The sequence below is a fragment of the Carlito syrichta genome, unplaced genomic scaffold, assembly GCF_000164805.1.
Source record: "Carlito syrichta isolate Samal-C Ts95f unplaced genomic scaffold, Tarsius_syrichta-2.0.1 Scaffold314847, whole genome shotgun sequence".
Lineage (NCBI taxonomy): Eukaryota > Metazoa > Chordata > Mammalia > Primates > Tarsiidae > Carlito > Carlito syrichta.
In genome coordinates, this window is record NW_007258943.1 from 132,897 (window position 1) to 142,591 (window position 9,695).

General features: G+C 43.9%; 1 pseudogene; it reads right to left on the reverse strand.

Moving 5' to 3' along the window:
* Window positions 1-477: 477 nt before the first annotated feature.
* On the reverse strand, window positions 478-1,054 carry LOC103274654 (annotated as a pseudogene).
* Window positions 1,055-9,695: the final 8,641 nt, after the last annotated feature.

Genomic DNA, 9,695 nt, shown 5'->3' on the forward strand with positions numbered 1-9,695 from the left:
AAACATTGATCTTTCATACTGATTTTACACAACTTTCTATGCAGTACCTTGACTTAAATCCAAGAGCAGAAGTTAAGACTCTCCTCCTCTATTTTTGGTAAACAACTGCATGGTAAACTTAGATGACTTTTCCCCCTGGATTTTACCTGGCAGTGGCCTTTTAAATTTTTTACTTAAGCCGGGCTTGGTGGCTCAGCCTGTAATCCCCGCACCTTTGGGAGGCTGAGGTGAGTGGAATGCCTGAGCCCGCAGGTTCGAGACCCACCTGGGCAACGTGGTGAGACCTCATCTCTACGATAAATCAAAAAATTAGCCGGGCGTGGTAGCGCATGCCTGTAATTCCGGCTACACGGAAGGCTGAGGCGGAAGGATCGCCAGAGCCCAGCAGGTTGAGGCTGCGGTGGCGGGAGCGGCCACCGCACTCCAGTCTGGGCAACAGAGGGAGACTCCAACTCAAAAAATTTAAAAAAATTTTTTTTACTTAAAAGAGGGCAGGTTTGGCACTTTTATACTGATGTCACCAATGTTAATATTTCTTGGGATCTCAGGAAGATTCATATTCTTTACAGCAGATACAGCACAGGCTGGAGCTCCTGCTAAGCCAGCCTCAGATTTCTCCAGTTTATTTTGTGCATCAATCTGTGTAACAATCTCATTCATGTTCGTCTCCAGTACCATTCGCCCCATCACCATTTCTGCAAGAATATTGTGAACCTTGTCTAGTGGAAAATCAAATCCAGTTCGCGGGCATTTTCAAAATATTTGTCTGATGTTTCCACAAACACTTGAATTAGATCTAAAATGCCAAGTTCACTTTCTGAAGAGTCCACACAGAAGACAAAATATAATGTTGCATAATGTCTATAAATCAGTTTGTTGTCAGATCCTCCCATTAACAATCCTCCGTCTAGGAGATGACAAACATTTTCATCTCTCTTAGATACCAAATGGAAAGTCTCCCTGATGATTTGCTGTTGTATATCGTCACTGTAGGGCTGGTAGAACTTGGAGAGCCGCGGCTTCCCGTGGTGAAGAGGAGGATCGCCTTGATCATGGCTTAGGCCGCCGACCCGGTGGACACTGGGGGCCGGGGCCGGGGCGGGAGTGCGGGCCTCCCCTCGGAATCTCGCCGGTGATCCTCCCCTGACCCCACTCCCCCCCCAGCGCACGCATGCGCGCGTGCGCGCTCCCAAAGGTGGGGGGGCACTAAGGATATTCTTAAATGAAACTGGCTTTTTTTGAAATGCCAGTGGGTAATGGTTAAATTACAACCACTGCTGGTGCAGTTCAGTGCCATTGCCTTGGTTCCTGCTAATAAGGCATCAACAGTTTCACCTCTGCTTTTGCACTATTGGCGTAAATGTCATCACAGTAGAAGCCTATAGTTTGGGATTATTATTCAAATAATTTAAATATACACTGTTGTATTATTTTTCCAGTTACTGTCAACTGCTCAAGTACTGAGTAGGCAAGCAGCTGGTTTTTAACGAAGGCTGGGGTTCTGCCAGGCATGTACAAGAAGGAAAGAGAGGACCGAGGATGTTTTAAAGGGAAGGCATATAGTATGTGCTTTGGAATTTAAGTTGAGAAAGAAGGGAACTGACAACAAAGAGGGCAGTAGATAGTGAGAAAGTGGTATGCTTGATGGAAGGAAAGGAGTGATACTCTGATTGGATGGTTGCCATTGAGATGTCAGAGGTACTATAGTTATTGATTTCAAGCCTCAAGTTTGACCCTGTGGCAGATCATAACAGTGACTAATAATAATAAAAACAGTAGCTGACACTTACTGAGATGCTATGCTAGGTAATTTACAAATGTTATATCACTTCATTTGTTAGATAAAATTTGGACTAGGCTTCAAGTCAGTTGGACTATATTGACCAAATCAATATAGAGTTTAATCACAGTAGCTGACCTTTAGTTTACTGCAGAAGGCTCTGTAACCAATTAAGGTGTCTCTATAGCTTGCTTTTATCTTCTATAAATGCTGTCAGATCATGTTGTTGACAGGAGTTCTCTGAACCTATTTGGTTCTAGGAGCAGCTTGATTTATGAATCACTTTTTGTTTTGCTTTTCTTTGCTTTTTCTTCGCTCTGATAAACTATGTGACATAATTGGTCTAAAACCATTTTCTTTTAACAGATCTTTAAGTCAATTCTATGATAGAAATACTATCATTGTCCACATTTTATTGGCAAAAAATGGGGAGTGGGCTTAGGGAGGTTACGTACTTTACTCAAAATCACTTTGTATTGGAAGTGGGTTTCAAACTGGGTTTTTCATCACTATGCAATAGTTTCCCAACCCCCACAATGCTAGGGCATTTGAAAGTCAGGCATGATTAGCCTCTGCCTTTGTAAAGAAAGAAAGTTTACATTTTGTGAAGTGATGAGAAGGAGGAAAATGCCAAGGTGAAGACCTCAATAGGCAGATAAGAGTAGGAAGCTGTGGCTTTTTTCCGTGTCATCACCACCACTTTGTCCTGCAATAGTTGCTTCCCTCTAATGCATGGAAATGGAATTCTTCCCTGCTTGTGTATTCTTAGCTTTACTGTAGTCTGCTTCTTGGTCCATGGACATGTGACTCAGTGACATGAGCCTGGGAAAAGTAGGACAGACTATTTTGCATGTTCATTTGAAATTGAACATTTGAAATTTTTTTTAGATATGGGCAGATGCATTTTCTTCATTGAGAGATAAAGCATATGTTTTGAATAAGAACAGCTTGTATTACTGATTCTCAAAAGTTGGCAAAATAATGGCTCAAGAGTTCACAGTTGTCCTAACCACCATTTTCTGTCTAATGGGACAACTGGAATTCAGATTCTGTTTTACAGATTAACAGTAAAGGTTTTTTTGCATAATGCTTTATATTTTTTCTGTCTTTCATTCATTCCTTCATACATTAAAATGTTTAAATAGATGGAGGGTCTACTCTGTGGCCAGGCAGTATCAAGTATAGACAGAGACTAGTGGGCAAAACGTAACACAGCACCTCTATCTAGTTGGGGACACGGGCAAGGAAATTGCAAACAATATAGCTTACCACAAGGAATTTCTCTATCTTGATTCTCCTAACATCCTGGGCTGTAGGTAGTTGTGGGAGGTAGAATAATGGCTCCCCAAAGAAGTCTACATCCCAAGCCTGTGAATATGTTTTGTTTGGTTTTGTTTTTTGAGTTGGAGTTTCACTCTGTCACCCAGACTGGAGTGCAGTGGCCGCTCCTGGACACCGCAGCCTCGACCTGCTGGGCTCCGGCGATCCTTCCGCCTCAGCCTTTCTTTTTTTTTTTGAGTTGGAGTCTCACTCTGTCGCCCAGACTGGAGTGCAGTGGCCGCTCCCGGCCACCACAGCCTTGACCTGCTGGGCTCCGGTGATCCTTCCGCCTCAGCCTTCCGAGTAGCCGGAATTACAGGCATGTGCTACCATGCCCAGCTGATTTTTTGATTTATTGTAGAGATGAGGTCTTGCTGCCCAGGCGGTCTAAAACCCGTGGGCTCAGGCAATCCACTCACCTCAGCCTCCCAAAGGCGCGGGATTACAGGCTGAGCCACCGAGCCCAGCACTTAGTGATCTTAATGTTACAACATAGCATCTCATATACACGTTGTTGACTGAGTAAAGTGAGAGCCAAGGTGGCAAAGTGAAGTCTTAGCATTTATTCTATTTTTACTAGGCTCTTCTGTGCAGTTTGGAAACTTGATTTGGGGACAAACCATTGCTTTTTTTAAATCTGTAAAATGAAAGAGTGAAAGCAGTCTCATTAATGTTCGCACCATAAAATCAAATTGGTGGGTTCTGTTCCCAAGCTAAGCTCCAGAACCCAGCATGTTGAATTCTCTACCTGCCCCCAGGCTGGACATAACATCCACAGGGTCTGAGGCAAGAATATAAATGGAGACCCGTGTACCATATTTATGAATATGTATAAGGGATATGTCAAGTTAACTGTCAAATAAAATATATCCTATTCACTTATCTTGACAAATACACTTTCAGAACTATGCAAAGGCTAAGCTTGAAGTTAAAATTCTTGGGCTCCTAGAAGTTTTCAGCCCAAACGTTATATTGCCAAGAACTGTGGTCCCTGGCCCATGAACTATATGCCTCTTCTCTCTCTACTTCCAGCTCCTCTCCATACCACCAAAGGCCCTCAAAATTCCAGCCCAAATGTCTAAACTCCATCTACACACCCACAAATAGCCACTCCTTGGCCACCCTTTGGGCCTAGGGGTATGTGTGCAGTGGTACATTCTATCCTTGGATGCATGGACCCAGGAACACACACAGAACCTAGAAGCAGGCTCAGGGCCACTGGGAATTCTAGAGCCATGGCCTAAATGTTGAAAGGGATGGTTACGGGTAGACATGACCTCTGGGCCCCTGGGACTCCTTGCCCTGGGGGAGGGCTGAGGCCAGAAGAAGTTGGAGCCAAAGCCTGCTAAGCATGGGGCCCAGAGAAGGTATCTTTCTTTCTCAAGTTCAAAAGAAACATGAATAAAATGCAGGATTTGCAGGGTTTGAATAAAATAATGTGGTGGCTCATGCCTGTAATCCCAGCACTTTGGGAGGTGGAGGCAAGAGGATTGCCTGAGCCCAGGGGTTCGAGACCACCCAGGACAACTTGGCAAGACTTCGTTTCTACAAGAAATAAAAAAATTAGCTGGACATGGTGGCACAAGCACGTGGTTCTAGCTACTTGGAAGGCTGAGGCGGAAGGATCGCTGGAACACAGTAGGTTGATGCTGGAGTGGTTTTGAGTGTGTCACTGCACTCCAGCCTTGGCAAAAGAGTGAGACTCCAACTCAAAAAAAAACGCAGGGTTCAAGTTCAGTCAATCACTTAGTGGACAGAAGAAAGTAGTGAGGAGAAAGAACTTACATGTTAAAACACAAATAGTACAAGACAGTGGTGATGCTCTAGTCATGTCTAAGCTTCAATTTAAATGATTGGCAGTTGAGCAATAATTAAAATTTACTATTTTTCTTTTTATTGTTAATGTTGTCAGAACATTTAAGCCACACACACACACACACACACACACACAATTTTTCAAGTTAGAATTCATACACTCATGACATGAAAGTCCATTTCTGGGTTGCTTGTGTCTGTTTATTACAAGGAACTCAGTGTCCCTCAGGTACCTAAAATAATGTGGGTTTGTTGTAGGGTTACAATGGGTCACATTATTAACCTAGGTTAATAATCTCCAGACTCTCCTCTCTCCCTGTCCACCAAAGAGGATTCTGACTGGTTCTGCTTAGTCCGATTTCTGCACCTATTGTGCTTTGTCAGATCTTCAGAATTTTAAAATGGAAAACTGAGAGAAAAGGAAAAGGAGGAGCAAAACTAGAAATTCAAAGTCTGGGACTAGGGGAGAACTAGGGACATGGATCTTTATGTGGGAAAAAATGGATTTAAAGAAAGGTTGGCTGGACATGGTGGCTTACACCTATAATCGCTGCACAAGCGGGAGGATTCCTTGAGCCCAGGAGTTTGAGGCCAGCCTGAACAACATAGCAAGATCTTGTCTTTACAAAAAATCGAAAACTTAGCTGGGTCTGGTGGCACACACTTGTAGTTCCAGCTGCTCGGGAGGCTGAGGTTGAAGGATCACCTGGGCCCAGGAGGTCAAGGATGCAGTGAGTCGTGACCACGGCACTGTCCTCCGGTGTGAGTGACAGAGTGAGACCCCAACTAAAAAAAAAAAAAAATTAAGATTTTTTATTTTGGTCTATGTGTCCCCTAAATGGTGTTTAAGAAATACAAGTTAGCCGGGCTCGGTGGCTCAGCCTATAATTCCGTGCCTTTGGGAGGCTGAGGTGAGTGGATTGCATGAGCCCGCGGGTTCGAGACCCGCCTGGGCAGTGAGACCTCATCTCTACAATAAATCAAAAAGTCAGCCGGGTGTGGTGGTGCACGCCTGTAATTCCGGCTACCCGGAAGGCTGAGGCGGAAGGATCACCGGAGCCCAGCTGGTCGAGGCTGCGGTGGCCGGGAGCAGCCACTGCACTCCAGTCTGGGCAACAGAGTGAGACTCCAACTCAAAAACAAAAAAAAAAGAAAAGAAATACAAGTTGTAGACTTGAGTTACTCTACCATGACATTTATTTACTGAGATACACTGTGTTAGGTGGTGACTTGGCAGTGTGATGAGTCCCCATGGGTGAAGGCTTCACAAGCTTTCAAGTATTTGTAGAGATAAGGATCTTGGGAATCTCACAGGGACACGGGAACAGTCATATATAATGCATCACATAGTAACAAGAATACAATACCAAGATTCCTAGAAGTTCTAAAAAGCGACCTTCCATATGACCTCACCATCCCCCTACTGGGAATATACCTGGAAGAACTCAAGTCACTCTATAAAAAAGATACCTGCATATGTATGTTTATTGCAGCATTGTCCACAATAGCAAGAACATGGAACCAACCGTGCTGCCCATCAAAAGAGGACTGGATAAAAAAAAAATGTGGTGCATATATACAACAGAATATTACGCAGCCATAAAGAAGAACAAAACCATGGATTTCGCAGCAGCGAGGATGAAATTAGAGTTTATAATACTGAGTGATCTCTCACAGACACAAAGAGCTGAGTATCACATGTTGTCACTCATAAGTGGACCTTGAACAACTACCGTAACACTGTAGGAAAGAGATTGAAAGTGACGAGGAGGGTTGGAGGTGGGTAGCTGGGATTGACAGTAGTCGTTATCCGCCTGGGGAAGGAGGGGCACGCCTCATCAATAAGGGTACCTACACAATGGACATTTGTATCCCTAATCCTGAATTGTACACCACAATTTCAAAATAAAAACTAAAAGAGGAAAAAATATATATATTTTAAAAAGCATACAATGTCACAACCTTTTATGTGGTTCAGCTTGAACAACCATCATCTTTTTTGGTTCAACAAAAGCAGCTTGAACAACCATTATCTTACAAATCCTAAGCAGCAGAGCCTGGTCCATTCCCTCACCTGTCCACCCACATACACATCTACCATTATATGACTCTCTTCATCTATGCCTCTGCTTCTATGACTCTTGTCATTGCCAACCAACCAGTCAGAACTGTCCTCAGTTCGTGGCTCCTATGATCTCAGGGCCTCTGCATGCTGCTCCCTCCTGTGTGTCATTTTTAGTTGCAGCCCCTGTGTGGTCGATATCCCAAATCTTCTAGCTCTCTCTCCTTCTAAGCAGATGGTAAGACCGTATTTACCTGTTCCCCTAGAAGTGATGTGCGTGACTATATGACTTTCTTTGGCCAATGAAATTGAGTAAAAATGACCCATGCCACTTGCGGAAGGAAACTTTAAGAGTCAGGGTGTACCTCACCACGATTTCTCCTTTCTCTCTGCCTCAGTGGCCAAAATGTTCCAGATAGTGGCTGTTCCATCCACCTGGGTCCCATAGTGAGAAAATTAACATCATGGACAAGAGCACCCAGCCAATCCAAGATGGATGCATGACACAAGAAATAAACCTTTGTTTTGTTGAACCACTGAAATTTGGAACTTGTTACTGCAACACATGCTAACCCAGTAATTCTCAAAGTGTGGTCCCTAAATCAAAAGCAGCAGCAACAACATCATCTGGAAGTTTATTAGATATGTAAATTATTGGGTTCCAGCCAAGACCTATTAAATCAGAAACCTTGGCATGAGGTCCAGCAGTCTGGTTTAATAACCCCTGCAAATTATTCTAATGCTCACTAAATTTTGAGAGCCACTGACCTAACCTATCCCTAGTGATTCTTCTTTCATTACTGATCATTTATAGCTTGGTATCCAGAAAAAAAAACATATAGAAAGAATCCGTCTGGCCTAATTTAATCATCATCACCCTACTGGGCAGAGCCCTTGTTACCACGACACCTCTAGACCACTGTCCAGACTTTAAACTGACTGTCTGACTGTCTTGGGTATATGCCTCCTTTAGGTCCAATCAGCCCCAGGCCCGGTGGCCAAAACTTGGAAGGGGCAAGGGTCACTGATGCAAAACATGGCCACACATGCCTGCATAACCTCTTGGTATTGCCCACTCAGCAGGGGTCAGGGGTGGAAGTTTCAGGAGGGGCCGTGGGTGAAGCAGGCACCACGATTGTTCGCCTCAGTAAGTTATGACAAACATAGAATAACACACAGAATATAGGATGATAAAATTGAAGACTTAAAAGGAATTGGAATGGGTTGTACTGACCTGTCTTTGCAGTAATTTCTCTTCCTTCTCCTTTCTGGTTTAGTATGCTTCCTGCCAACCTCGGCCTGCAAAAGATACTTTTTTTTTTTTTTTTTTTGAGTTGGAGTCTCACTCTGTCGCCCAGACTGGAGTGCAGTGGCCGCTCCCAGCCACCACAGCCTCGACCTGCTGAGCTCCGGCGATCCTTCCGCCTCAGCCTTCCAAGTAGCTGGAACTACAGGCGCGCGCTACCACACCTGGCTAATTTTTTGATTTATTGTAGAGACGAGGGCTCACCAAGTTGCCCAGGTGGGTCTCGAACCCGCGGGCTCAGACAATCCACTCACTTCAGCCTCCCAAGGCACGGGATTACAGGCTGAGCCACCAATCTCGGCTGCAAAAGATACTTTTTAAAGTTTGACCCAATCTTTCTGAATGCTGGTGCACATTAGAATCACCTGAGGAACTTAAAAAACTGCCATCCCTGTGTCAACCTAAATAACAAACAGGGAGATATTCTCCAAAGATACTGAATTTATCTGGGAAAGCGCAAGAAGTTTACAAATCCAGGATATGTGGGCTACAAGAACCATAGGCATATCCAAAGAGGCTGACGCAGAGGGAAGTGTTTAAAGGAAAAAGGAAAAAGCACACATGATTCCTTTTGAGACAAAGAGAACATTGGCTATAGGGCTCATTGTGGGAGTGGATGTCAGTTCCTTAATGGAAACAGTGTCAGGCAAGTGTTCTTGTGCAGCCAGCTATCTGTCCTTGTGACTCACGCAGCAAGCTACAGTTTGCTAGGTGACAAAAGTGAAAACTTCTTTGTCAAGAAGTCCTTGACAGACTTGTGTGTGTAAGACCCTTTCAGAGAATCTTAGTAATACTTCTTATCACAGGCATGTGTGTATAAGGATCCTCCCTTCTCAACCTCCTGGCTTTATTTATTTATCTGTTGCCTATTCTTTTTTTTGTTAGAGTTTGACACAAGTGACTCCATTTTTATTCTGAGAATTTTCATGGCTAGTCATTCGAAATCTGGTTTTGGGGTATGTGCCAGATTTAGTAAGTACCACAGGACCACAGATGAACTTGAATTTTAAATAAGTAATGATTTGGTTTTTTAGGGTTAAGTATGTCCCATGCAATATTTGAGATATACTTATACTGAAAATATTATCCATTGTTCAACTGAAATTCAGATTTAACAAGGCATCCCTGGGCAACTGTGGGAGGGGAGGAAAGGGATGGGATGAAGGGGAGATGAATATCAGAATTTTTAAAGTCCCCTCCAAGTGATTTTTTTTTTTTATGTTTAAGATAGAGAATCTCCACCTCGGGAGGCTGAGGTGAGTGGATTGCCTGAGCCCGCAGGTTCGAGACCCACCTGGGCAACTTGGTGAAACCTCACCTCTACAATAAATCAAAAAATTAGCCAGGCGTGATAGCGCGCGTCTGTAGTTCCAGCTACTTGGAAGGTTGAGGCGGAAGGATCGCCGGAGCCC